Source organism: Salmo salar, chromosome ssa01 (assembly GCF_905237065.1).
Source record: "Salmo salar chromosome ssa01, Ssal_v3.1, whole genome shotgun sequence".
NCBI classification, from domain to species: domain Eukaryota; kingdom Metazoa; phylum Chordata; class Actinopteri; order Salmoniformes; family Salmonidae; genus Salmo; species Salmo salar.
The window spans coordinates 163,117,270-163,132,029 of NC_059442.1; the positions used below are offsets into that span (position 1 = coordinate 163,117,270).

The 14,760-nt window shown below is 40.9% G+C and overlaps 1 protein-coding gene across 4 annotated transcripts in view; it reads right to left on the reverse strand.

Annotated features, from left to right (window-relative positions):
• Positions 1–14,760, reverse strand: part of LOC106571288 (cAMP-specific 3',5'-cyclic phosphodiesterase 4D) — a 388,079-nt gene that overhangs the window by 264,644 nt on the left and 108,675 nt on the right. The gene's annotated exons all lie outside the window — the stretch shown is intronic.

Here is a 14,760-nt window from a genome sequence, read left to right on the forward strand (position 1 = left end):
AAAGATGACAACATCGCCACACAGAGATGGAAGTTAACCGGAGGATTTGCCTGAACAGAAGACACTTTGTAGGAGAGGTATGGGGCTAAAAGGTGCTGTGAATCAAGTCAGTGTCTTCTCTTTTTGAGTCTAATTGAGCTCTCTCTTTGTGCTGGCTTGTCTTTTTCCATCCGGAAGTTAAACAATTACACTTTTTTGCCTTGGTCTATTGTCAAGACATGGCTGGCTTTTTTTTGTTTTTGTCTGTAGAACACATCTGACATATTGTGCTTCTAGGCCTTTTTCACTCTGGGAAAGGATGAGCTTTCTTCTCTGTCTGTTACGTTTAGTGTTTTGGGAGAGTGCACTGTGTTTAATGTGAGACCATCTCTTTTTTTGTCTCCACATTGTTAGAAACAGTGGCAGTTGTCATCAGACTACTAGTCATGAGCAGTGGGGGGCAAAGCAGGGGCTGTATCAAATCCATTAAGCAGGATCTGTTCTCCTCTCTAGAGTGAGCTGTGAGCACAGAAATAGAAGCCATATAATGGACAAGGTTCTGTGCCATTCAAACTAAAACACCGTCGCTACATTGCCGTGTGCACAAAGTTCAGAGCCGTTGCAAAAGAGCTGAACAACCGCAATTATCTTAAGATGGTTGTTCAGATGTCTTTCAAATGGCCAAGAACAGTGGTATATGTTATATACAATCTATCTCAATATGATAGGAATACCCGGAGCAAAACGCTAACACCTTGCTGTTGTTTATCTCAATATGATAGGGATACCCGGAGCAAAACGCTAACACCTTGCTGTTGTTTATCTCAATATGATAGGGATACCCGGAGCTAAACGCTAACACCTTGCTGTTGTTTATCTCAATATGATAGGGATACCCGGAGCAAAACGCTAACACCTTGCTGTTGTTTATCTCAATATGATAGGAATACCCGGAGCAAAACGCTAACACCTTGCTGTTGTTTATCTCAATATGATAGGAATACCCGGAGCTAAACGCTAACACCTTGCTGTTGTTTATCTCAATATGATAGGGATACCCGGAGCTAAACGCTAACACCTTGCTGTTGTTTATCTCAATATGATAGGGATACCCGGAGCTAAACGCTAACACCTTGCTGTTGTTTATCTCAATATGATAGGGATACCCGGAGCTAAACGCTAACACCTTGCTGTTGTTTATCTCAATATGATAGGGATACCCGGAGCTAAACGCTAACACCTTGCTGTTGTTTATCTCAATATGATAGGGATACCCGGAGCTAAATGCTAACACCTTGCTGTTGTTTATCTCAATATGATAGGGATACCCGGAGCAAAACGCTAACACCTTGCTGTTGTTTATCTCAATATGATAGGGATACCCGGAGCTAAACGCTAACACCTTGCTGTTGTTTATCTCAATATGATAGGGATACCCGGAGCTAAACGCTAACACCTTGCTGTTGTTTATCTCAATATGATAGGGATACCCGGAGCTAAACGCTAACACCTTGCTGTTGTTTATCTCAATATGATAGGGATACCCGGAGCTAAACGCTAACACCTTGCTGTTGTTTATCTCAATATGATAGGGATACCCGGAGCTAAATGCTAACAACTTGCTGCTGTATTTCCAGTAATATCTCTGGCAGATGGAAGGATGCAGATGATCTCTACACGAGTGTGACATGAAGGGGGCACTCACTGCATTGGTCTCTAGCTCCTCTCCCTGTGACTGAGTGCTCTCATCTCTCCTGTCTGAGAGAGCTGTCACTGACCCCCTCGACATAAAAAAAACAGCACACAGCACCGAGTCATTACACACCCATACGAAGACAGATTTCATAGACAAAATGGTAGTGTCTAGGAGTCGGTCACGATACCATGGCACGCTCAATACTTTTCTTCTTAGGTAGATTCCCCTGGAGGAAAACCTAAGCGTAACGTTACGTCAGGATGATTGATATTTTCTTTAGACTGATCAATATGAATTGAATGCACACTAAAGCTCAAAGACAAGCAGCCAAATGATCGGTAGAGAAAGAACTGAATTGTGTTGAGTCTGATTACTTTTTAAACAAATCCAATTAGCATTTTATAAATAATCAAGTGTGGCCTCATTGTTAATACGATTGACCAATGACAGGAAAAACAATATTAATTTGGCCTGTGGAAGCAGACTCAGTGCAGTGCTGGTGTCTACAGCAAATACACTGATGTTTACCCCATTACTGTTCTTGAGGCAAATACCAATTCCAGTTAATGACAATGGGGACTATGGAGGCAGGCTAGTGTTTGGGGACAAGGGGACGCCTGTCCCATAACATTCCAGATAAATGTTTTCCCTTCTGGTCGTTGCAGGCTAATCAACACAAATGACTCTAGTCTGCATTAAAGTGTGGTGAAGGGGGCTACACTCCCCTTTTTCAGGTAGCTCTACCGCAGTACTTTACCCATCTGCGTCTAAATATTATAATTTTATCTCACCTTTTGACATAACAGAAAAAACTAAACACCATCCATTAGTCGTTGATTAGAGGTATAATTGGCCTACATTGAATCAAACGTCAGATTGATTCCATGTTTAATTCTGAAAGTCATCACAGTACAGAAGGACAATGGGGTGGATGGTGCTTGAGTTGGCCTACTAATCAACTGAGTCTTATGGTGCACTAAAACTGAATGTCAAATTAAAAGGTGCAATATGCAGAAATCGCTCCTCCATTTCCTGGATGCTAAAATTCTAATAGTTCGCCTAATTTCAGTTTATGTGACAAAACAAGAACTGTAGAGAAACATTGTACCATCTAAACCATCTGTGAAATATATTTTCAATAAGCAAAAATATTGTATCCTGAACAAAAATATAAACGCAACATGTAAAATGTTGGTCCCCATGTTTCATGAGCTGAAATAAAAGATCCCAGAAATTTTCCAAACGCCCAAAAAGCTTATTTCTCTCAAAATGTGTACACAAATGTATTCACATCCCTGTTAGTGAGCCTTTCTCCTTTGCCAAGATATTCCATCCACCTGACAGGTGTGGCATATCAAGAAGCCGATTAAACAGCATGATCATTACACAGGTGCACCTTGTGCTGGAGACAATAAAAGGACACTCTAAAATGTGCAGTTTTGTCACACAACACAATGCCACAGATGTCTCCAGTTTTGAGGGAGCGTGCCATTGGCATGCTGACTGCATGAATGTCCACCAGAGCTGTTGCCAGAAAATGTAATGTTCATTTCTCTACCATAAACCGCCTCCAATGTTGTTTTAGGGAATTTGGCAGTATGTCCAACTGGCCTCACAGCCGCAGCCCATGTGTAACCGACGTGTACGACAACGTGTTCCAGAAATGTAATCGCGCATAGATCAGATCTACCGCTTCTTTGACTTGCTTTCAATGACAGCTCTATAACTCACATTTCTATGTGAATTTGGTCAGGTCGCCCAAAAAGTCTCATATTACAGCTTTAAGGGATTCCTATAACGGTTGATTATGTGCAACCACATTCATCACAGAGAGGCTGAGGTAAGACACCAAATAGAGAAAACAAAAGAGTCCCTTCATTGTTTTTAGCACTTCATCAATCTCACTAAAGACTTCACATGCTAATGACCTGCCAGTTGTGTATTGATTTCACGGGCCAGAGGTGTAACTGAGTCCAGAACACACTCCTACTGCAATGCAAAAAGAAAACAAAGTTCCTCTAAGGTTGTTCTTAAGACCTTTCATACCTCACAAATTCCAACAATACTTTGGTTCAATTCTGATGTGCACTTGAAAATAAACTCAGCAATAGCCAGATGTACATCAGAACCAAACCAAAAGAAACCGCAATGACCACCCAAGTGACAAGGGCCTTTCTCAGGCATAGTTTATTATCAAACAGAAATGGAGGCACACTTAAATTGTACCTACTAGTATTTTGAGAAAAGCAGCAGAGGCCTTGAAGCTCCATCTCATAGGCACCATAATGCACATTATATCAAATACTAAGTGGTTCCATCACTTACTGCATAGCATGCATTCCACAAATTGAGAGCATTTATTGAGGAGTTTTATTCTGTGTTTCTTTTGATTATTTGATTATTTGAACAGCACTGACTCCCCCTATACGTGAAACAGAATGGATTAACCCATAAAGTTGACATGTACTGTATTCCGACAGGTTTGCATTTTGATTGGATGGCCCACAGAATCCCCAGAAAGTAGGCATAATTTCCAGCTGGGATATGTTCTGATTACTAACCTCCCTTATTGCCAACCTTGAAAAAAATCTACAGAATTTCAGTGCACAAGTTCCCCTGCAAAAGACTGAATAGCATGTACGGATTAGTCATATGTTGAAACCCAGTAGCCTGCGGGCTAATGATCCATGGAACACATAAGCTCTTATTTGGCACAAATCCAAAAGATGCCAATGAACCTAAATTAAGAGAACCGAGTATCCAACCTAAATGGATTTCCTAGAGGTTAATAGAACTTAGTATATCCAAAAACGCAGTCATTTGAAAGACCTGAATTGATTCTTACTGTGCAGTTGCATGACTGGGCCGTCAAGTTTGAGTTTATCAACACTGACATGACATTGAGGATGCACTTACTTTTCACTATTAGATAATGTGCCGTTTTTCATAACATTCTACTGACTCATGATTATATTGTAGAATATCAATTTCAGTCAAGCTCAGTTGGATACACTTCAATATTTACAAAGCTCCCATGTAACTGCAGCTCGCTCCCCACGTCTTTCTTTAGCTACTTCCACAATCCCATTGTTTAAACATATCGCTTACTAATTTGGCTTTGGCTCCCAGGGGCGATTTGAATTCTGACTCTGCTAGTGGCAAAGCTGATATCATTAACATAAGATGATCAGCCCGGAGGTCGAGCCACACTATGAATCAATCAGATCTCATTTGCTATCAATTCCATCCTCATTTCCCTGCAAAATAGAATTCATATTAACAAGGGAGGCAAAACTGAGCTCCACATAACCTCAACAAACTGCCTGAATTCCTGTACAAAAACTAGCAGTTAATCTCACTTGCTTCAAAGATGATACTGCAGCACCTTCCCACTGGGCACAAAAATGGTTAAATCAACATTATTTCAACGTAATTTGTCAACGTATTGTGAAGTGGAATCTATGTAGAAAATCCATAACTTTTGGTTTAATCGTAACATTTATGTCATCATGGTAATCAATTTTCAAACTTGAATAAAAAAATAAAAAAATAAATAAACGTCCTCTCACTGTCAACTGCGTTTATTTTCAGCAAACTTATCATGTGTAAATATTTGTATGAACATAACAAGATTCAACAACTGAGACATAAACTGAACAAGCTCCACAGACATGTGACTAACAGAAATTTTATAATGTGTTCCTGAACAAGGGGGGGTCAAAATCAAAAGTAACAGTCAGTATCTGGTGTGGCCACCAGCTGCATAAAGTACTGCAGTGCATCTTCTCCTCATGGACTGCGCCAGATTTGCCAGTTCTTGCTGTGTGATGTTACCCCACTCTTCCACCAAGGCACTTGCAAGTTCCCGGACATTTCTGGGGGGAATGGCCCTAGCCCTCACCCTCCGATCCAACAGGTCCCAGACGTGCTCAATGGAATTGGGATCCGGGCTCTTCACTGGCCATGGCAGAACACTGACATTCCTGTCTTGCAGGAAATCATGCACAGAACGAGCAGTATGGCTGGTGACATTGTCATGCTGGAGGGTCATATCAGGATTAGCATGCAGGAAGGGTACCACATGAGGGAGGAGGATGCCTTCCCTGTAACGCACAGCGTTGAGATTGCCTGCAATGACAACAAGCTCAGTCCGATGATGCTGTGACACCGCCCCAGACCATGACAGACCCTCCACCTCCAAATCGATCCCGCTCCAGAGTACAGGCCTCAGTGTAACGCTCAATCCTTCGACGATAAACGCGAAACCGAACGTCAGCCCTGGTGAGACAAAACCGCGACTCGTCAGTGAAGAGCACTTTTTGCCAGTCCTATCTGGTCTAGCGATGGTGGGTTTGTGCCCACGTCGTTGCGATGGTGGGATAGCATTAAGTAATCCTTCTACCCCCCCCAAAAAAAGATATAGATGTAAAGTGGTTGTTCCACTGGATATCATAAGGTGAATGCACCAATTTGTAAGTCGCTCTGGATAAGAGCGTCTGCTAAATGACGTAAATGTAAATGTTGCCGGTGATGTCTGGTGAGGACCTGCCTTACAACAGGCCTACAAGCCCTCAGTCCAGCCTCTCTCTGCCTATTGCAGACAGTCTGAGCACTGATGCAGGGATTGTGCATTCATGGTGTGACTCGGACAGTTGCTGTTGCCATCCTGTACCTGTCCCGCAGCTGTGATTTTCGGATGTACCGAGCCTGTGCAGGTGTTGTTACACGTGGTCTGCCACTGCGAGGACGGTCAGCTGTCCGTCCTGTCTCCCTGTAGCGCTGTCTTAGGCGTCTCACAGTACGGACATTGCAATTTATTGCCCTGGCCACATCTGCAGTCCTCATGCCTCCTTGCAGCATGCCTAAGGCACGTTCACGGAGATGAGCAGGGACCCTGGGCATCTTTCTTTTGGTGTTTTTCAGAGTCAGTTGAAAGGCCTCTTTAGTTTCCTACGTTTTCATAACTGTGGCCTTAATTGCCTGCCGTCTGTAAGCTGTTAGTGTCTTAACAACCGGTTCACAGGTGCATGTTCATTAATTGTTTATGGTTCATGGGAAACATTGTTTAAACCCTTTACAATGAAGATCTGTGAAGTTATTTGGATTTTTACAAATTATCTTTGAAAGACAGGGTCCTGAAAAAGGGACGTTTGTTTTTTTGCTGAGTTTATTTGTAATTTGTAACTTTGAAACAACGTCAGATCTTCAACGTAATATCCACTATAAGACAAAAACTATAGGCTGGGTAGCACCTCCTACTGGAGAGTTGATCTATCTACAGCTATCCAGGCTGTATCACATTCGGCTGTGATTGGGAGTCCCATAGGGCGCCACACAATTGGCCCAGCGTCATCCGGGTTTGGCCAGGGTAGGCCGTCATTGTAAATAAGAATTTGTTCTTAACTGATTGGCTAGTTAAATAAAGGTTAAATTAAAAATTAAAATTAAAAATCCTTCTGGTCTCCCATCTAGGATTTTAAGTCCAGCTATGATATTTGTCACTGACTATTACCAATGTGCTATCATGACAATGATTGAGAAATCTCAACTTAATAGATTCACTGTTGCTATGAAATTCATTCCAAAGTGTAGGTTCAACAGAGCAAATACTTTATCAATCATATACACTACATGGTCAAAAGTATGTGGACACCTGCTCGTCGAACATCTCATTACAAAGTCATGGGTTTCCACTAGATGTTGGAACATTGCTGCGGGAACTTGCTTCCATTCAGCCACAAGAGCATTAGTGAAGTTGGGCACTTATGTTGGGCAATTAGGCCTGGTTCACAGTCAGCGTTCCAATTCATCCCAAAGGTGTTCGATGTGGTTGAGGTCAGGGCTCTGTGCAAGCCAGTGAAGTTCTTCCACACCAATCTCGATAAACCATTTATGTATGGGCCTCACTTTGTGCACGGGGACATTATGCTGAAACAGGAAAGGGCCTTCACCAAACAGTTGCTTCAAAGTTGGAAGCACAGAATTGTCTAGAACGTCATTGTATGCTGTAGCGTTAAGTTTCCCTTCACTGGAACTAAGGGGCCTAGCCTGAACCATGAAAACAGCCACAGACCATTATTTCTCCTCCCCTAAACTTTACAGTTGGCACTATGCATTGGGGCAGGTAGTGTTCTCCTGGCATCCGCCAAACCCAGATTTGTCTGTCAGACTGCCAAATAGTGAAGCATGTTTCATCACTCCAAAGAACGCATTTCCACTGCTCCAGAGTCCAATGGTGGCGAGCTTTACACCATTGCGCATGGTTATCTTAGGATTGTGTGCGGCTGCTCGGCCATGGAAACCCAGTTCTTGTGCTGATGTTGCTTCCAGAGGCAGTTCGGAACTCGGTAGTGAGTGTGGCAACCGAGGACAGATGATTTTTATGCACTATGCGCTTCAGCACTCTTTGAGCTTGTGTGACCTACCATTTCATGGCTGAGCCGTTGTTGCTCCTAGACATTTCCACATCACAATAACAGCACTTACAGGGCAGAAATTTGACAAACTGACTTGTTGGAAAGATGCCATCCTATGATGGTGCCACGTTGAAAGTCACTGAGCTCTTCCGTAAGGCCATTCTACTGCCAATGTTTGTCTATGGAGATTGCATGGCTGTGTGCTAAAAGAATGTACACCTGTCAGCAACGAATGTGGCCAAAATACCTGAATCCACTAATTTGAAGGGGTGTCCACATACTTTTGTATATATAGTGAATCATCAATGGAGCTATTTAAGCCTATATACAGTGCCTTCAGAAAGTATTTATTCCCCTTGACTTATTCCACAGTCCACCCATCTACACACAATACCCCATAATGACAATGTGAAAACTCCAGGTATGCTATCCTGTGCCTTTTTCTCAGGAGTGCCTTCCGTCTGGCCACTCTCCCATAAAGCCCAGATTGGTGAAATGCTGTAGAGACTTGTCCTTCTGGCAGGTTTTCCCATATTAGCCAAGGAACTCTGTAGTTCTGTCAGAGTGGTCAATGGGTTCTTGGTCACTTCCATAACCAAGGTCCATCTTGTCCGGTTTCTCAGTTTGGTCAGACGGCCAGCTCTAGGCAGTCTGGGTAGTTCCATATTTGTTCAATTTCCCAATGATGGAGACCCCTGTCCTCTAGGAAACTTTCAACACTGTTTTATACCCTTCCCCAGATATATGCCTCATCACAATTTTATCTCAGAGATCTACAGACAGTTCTTTGGACTTCATGGTATAGTTTCTGCTCTGACATGCACTGTCAACTGTGGGACCTTATATAGACTGGTGTGTTTCTTCTAAATCATGTCCAAACAATTGAATTGGCCACAGGTGGACTCCAATCAAGTGTAGCAACATCTCAAGTATGATCAAAGAAAATTGGATGCACCTGAGCTCAATTTGGAGTGTCACAGCAAAGGGGTGTGGATACTTACAGTATGTAAATGAGTATACATTTCAAAAAACATGTTTTCACTTTGTCATTATGGGGTATTGTGTGTAGATGGGTGAGAAAGAAATATCGATTTAATCAATGTTGAATTCAGGCTGTAACACAACAAAATGTGGACTAAGTCAACGGGTATGAATACTTTCCGAAGGCAATGTAGCATTTGGGAAGTTATCAACAACTAGCCTATTGTTTAAATTCAGCCCAGGATTCAACAGAAAATACCCAACACATTACTAATAAAAGTTTACATTTAAAGAGGCACTACACATGCCGATTGGCACGTGTGTTTTTCTGTTGCGCACTACAATAACGAGATTTCAGTCTTGGAGGTTTGTTTCCTGACCGATTCTGTGTTTGGTTAATGATGTTTGTCCCCCATGAGACACTGTAGAAAGGAATCTTATTTCACTTCCTCAAAATCCCCAGAATCTAAGATAAATCAAGAAATGTGTCATTAATTGTGACATGTTTGACAAGGATGTTATAGTTGCACAATTTCACATTCAAGGTGTTTGGGGCAGTATTTAAGTAAAAAATGTGCAACATGCTGTCTTATGTAAACAGTCGGAGCTGCTGGGCAGGTTTGTCTCACTGTCTATGCCCCCCGTACTCAACTGGCAGACCGCGGACCAGATCCGGACCCAGAACGGGGTCAATACGGACCGCACATTTTTTTTACTTGGTCGGGCTTCGATCCCTGGTATCTTGTAAACACACATAAGACATGTAAGAATGCGTAGAATTGTAGGAAATTAGCTTTAAAACTGCAACAACAAAAAGCATCTCTGCAACCATGCAAAATGTGTAGAATTGTGGGAAATTTGCTTTAAAACTGCAACATTTTCTCTCTGCCAACAAGAAGGGTTTTGAACAGTGTGGAGTCGCATGGGTTGCGAGGTGGGGGTTTGTTACTGCTATAAATTACATTATCCATCCGGACCTTTGCTACCTAGAACATTTGTGTGACCGGATCTTCTCAAATAGTACTTGAGTACCCCTGATCTATGCTATTGGATAGACAGCAAACACTGCAGCTGTTCACCCGATGTTAGTGGCAAATGGACATCATCAAATCAAAACCCAACCTTGACACATAGGCTGTTTTCAAAGGGATTCGTTGCTTTTTAAAGGCAGTCGCTCTTTAGTAATAAATATATTGGTTTCCCATCTCAACCAAAAATAACAGAATAGGATTCAATCAAATCAAACTGTATTTAAAGTTCATTTAAGAAGTTTGATTTAGTCCTATTCTTTAACTTAGATTTTTGTTTGAAATGGAGAAGTAAATTCAACATTTACATTTTTCATTTCTAGACAAACTGGAATTAAAGCCAGACTCAGTGGCACAGACATAGCTATCTAACCAGAAGATACATAGATATTTGGTTACATTAACAACCAAACACAATTCAATATCACTTTTGCAATACGGTAAATAACTTGTTAACAAGTTAATAGGTTAACAAATGATGTTGGATTCATATCTCAAACAAAAATTTTTGTTAAAGAATAGGATTAAGCCAGTGGCTCAAATGGAACTATCCAAGCAGTAAGCAGTCGATACATCTCCTTTAAATGTTGATATTTGGTTGCGTTGTCAACCAAACAGAATTCAATATTACTTTTGTAAGACAGTAAATAGCCTAATGTTAAGGCTATCTTACAAACTAATGTAACAGTATTTATTCAACCTTAAAATGAGTAACATAACCATGGCCACATTTTGAGGTTACTGAAACAATAAATATCTTATGTAATCATAGAAAGCGCTCATGTTCAGGGTCGCAGGTCTGTGGAAATCTTCACAGTTGCTAAAATAATCTGCACAGAATCTCAAACGGCATTGATCACTTGCACCATGTACTTTAATGTAATCTCAACTATCTGGAGTCCAGGTCATTTAGTTATGCTATTAGAGCAAGCACAGCGATAACGCATTAAACTGTTATATAAACTAAATATCTGACATTATATTCCCATTTGAACTTTGGTGTGCTTTTAAATGGTTGAAAGCGCAGTGATAATGCATTTAGGTGACAACTAAACCAAAAATCAGACACTGATTTTCCATTGGAATTTATTTTTGCTTTTAGATGTGATAACACATTGGGAATTCAACAAACTTTTGTCTGTCTTTTTGATTGGGTGAAAATAGGTTGTAATCTCATTGATCAACATATCAACCAAATATTACCCAATTCTCCACGATGAAGTAATGTGGTGTGCCCAGTGGGTTGGCACCTGCAGAAACATTTCACATCTTAAATCACAAGACGGGTCACTAAAGCTGTGGTTAGATTCAGCACAGGCCAGTTATCCGTCTTCCTATTCCATTTAACATTGTAACAGTATTAGACTTGGCACCAATTAAAGAGTGCCCTGAATGTTTATTCAGCACCAGGTCAGTCAGTGTCACTGGCTTCCATGTACAACCAAGGCAGACCTAGCCCCTAGGAGCTACTGTATCTAGTCTGTATCCCAAATGGCAAATATTCCCTATTTAGTGTGCTACTTTTGACCAGCGTCTGGAGGCTCTGATCAAAAGTAGTGCACTAAATAAAAAGTACCATTTGGGACACATCCCTTAAAGCTGCAATATGTAACTTTTTAGACGCCCCGACCAAATTGTTATAGATCTCATTTCAAGCAAGTCTAAGAAGCGATAGATCTGTTCTGTGTGCGGTATTTCTATGCTTCCCGTTCTTAAGTCTTTTCCTTTCGGTTTTGTGCACCAGCTTCAAACAGCTGAAAATACAATATTTTTGGTTATGGAAGATATATTTCACAGCAGTTTAGATGGTATAATGATTCTTGCTTGTTTTTTCACAAACTAAAATTAGGCGAACTATTACAATTTTAGCAACCAGGAAATGGCAGAGCGATTTCTGCATAGTGTATCTTTAACTGGAGCAGTCTCTGCTTTTAGTGTTGAACAATATGATATCAGATGCCACTGATGAAGCCGTGCCCTCCTCTCAGACTGGCTATGGATAATGGCTGAGTTTTCACATCTCCTGAATGGATATATTTTTTAGAGGTATTAGATTGGACACAGCTGGTTTATTAAGTTAATTTCACAGCAAGAAAGTAGGCTTATAAAATATAGCATACGTAAATCTAATTTAGGGGCAGAGCTAAGCCTGGTGTAAGCCTGACAAAACCCCATAGTTGTTAAAACATTGTTACGTTATAACTCTGGGAGGATCACTAAACAGTGTGTGTGTGTGTAACCTTCCTGAAGTATGTTTATTCCCATGAAAATTCACAGATATCGTACAAGGTTTTGGTGAGCAATCTTCCAAAGATCTAAAACCCCATTCCAAGATGGCCACTCGGCAACAACGAACAATCAAATGACTCTTGCAACAGTGACGTCCGATCTAGATTCCATTTCAATGATGTTTCCTATTAGGCAAGCACTCTATGAGATTATTCCGGACATTTTCCATGAGTGGTCCGCCCTTTAATAGATGTTGGCCACTTCTGGTGTAGTATGAATGGATATATTGATCCAAAAGTCAGGAGGGAGGAAACAAGCTATCCTCTTGAGAAGACAGACGGATGTCTGGGCCTTTATGTCACATTAACCCTATCAGTTAATGATCTAGGCCTCTATGTGGCCGATATTAGAGAGGGAGAGAGATACACTCCCATTTTAAACCACAAGGAAAGTGGTGTAATTCAGTCAGAGGGCAACACAAGGAGGAAAAACCACCACAGTGCTTTATGACCTGCAACCTGGGAGCATGTATGTGTTGTGTGCCCCCCCCCCACACAGAAAATGGTCCCTTCAGTGATAATTATTGGTAATCATCAAATATGTACCCTATCATCATATAAATCAATTGTAACATTCTCTGTATTAATATGTACAGTACCAGTTAAAAGTTTGGACACACCTACTCATTCCAGGGTTTTTCTTTATTTTTACTATTTTCTACATTATAGAATAATAGTGAAAACAACAAAACTATGAAATAACACATATGAAATCATGTAGTAACCATAAAAAGTGTTAAACAAATCAAAATAGATTTTATATTTCAGATTCTTCAAAGTAGCCACACTTTGCCTTGATGACAGTTTTGCACACTCTTGATATTTTCTCAAACAGCTTCATGAGGTAGTCACCTGGAATGCGTTTCAATTAACAGGTGTGCTTTGTTAAAAGTTCATTTGTGGAATTTCTTTCCTTTTTAACGCATTTGCGCCAATCAGTTGTGCTGTGACATGGTAGGGGTGGTATACAGAAGATAGCCCTATTTGGTAAAAGACCAAGTCCATATTATGGCAAGAACAACTCAAATAAGCAAAGAGAAACGACAGTCCATCATGACTTTAAGACATGAAGGTCAGTCAATCCGGAACAATTCAAGAACTTCTAAAGTTTCTTCAAGTGCAGTCGCAAAAACCATTAAGCACTATGATGAAACTGGCTCTCATGAGGACCACCACAGGAAAGGAAGACCCAGAGTTACCTATGCTGCAGAGGATAAGTTCATTAGAGTTACCAACCTCAGAAATTGCAGCCCAAATAAATGCTTCACAGGGTTCAAGTAACAGACATATCTAAACATCAACTGTTCAGAGGAGACTGCGTGAATCAGACCTTCATGGTCGAATTGCTGCAAAGAAACCACTACTAAAGGATTACAATAAGAAGAAGAGACTTGCTTAGGCCAAGAAACACGAGCAATGGACATTAGACCGGTGGAAGTCTGTCCTTTGGTCTGATGAGTCAAAATGTGAGTTTTTTGGTTCCAACCTCCGTGTCTTTGTGAGACGCAGAGTAGGTGAACGGATGATCTCCGCATGTGTGGTTCCCCCCGTGAAGCATGGAGGAGGAGGTGTGATGGTGCTTTGCTGGTGACACTGTCAGTGATTTATTTACAATTCAAGGCACACTTAACCAGCATGGCTACCGCAGAATTCTGCAGCGATACGCCATCCCATCTGGTTTGCGCTTAGTGGGACTATCATTTGTTTTTTAACAGGACAATGACCTAACACACCTCCAGGCAGTGTAAGGGCTATTTGACCAAGAAGGGGAGTGATGGAGTGATGCATTAGATCACCCGACCTCAACCCAATCGAGATGGTTTGGGATGAGTTGGACCGCAGAGTGATGAGTAGGTCTGTCTAAACTTTTAACTGGTACTGTACATGTGTATATCTGTTGATTTCAGAATCATTATAATCAATCTGTGTAATCAGGAATATTTTAATAAGGCTGATTAGTGAAAATGTCATCATGTTCTTCTCATGAGTCCCTGCAATCCTTCAACCTAGCTGATTTACACAACACCTCACATTAACTATTACTGTAGGGCTACACCTATCAACTTAACTGAGGTCATCAAGCAGAGGAACTAATTCACATACAGTATGAAACAAATATGGGTACAACTATATGCAAATAAATGGGCAATACTAATTAAATCAAGATAAATTCAGTTGAATCAAAAGGTAGACTGAAATACACCTGCCATACTGAACATAGCTATAGACTAGACTACACACTTTAGGCTATCTGATGGGTAATAGGTATTTAAGAAGAACAATATATAGCCTATGTATTTTAAAAATGTCAAATACAATTAATGAATTAATATGGTACAACATTTCTGTTCCTCATGCCAAACTTTGACATT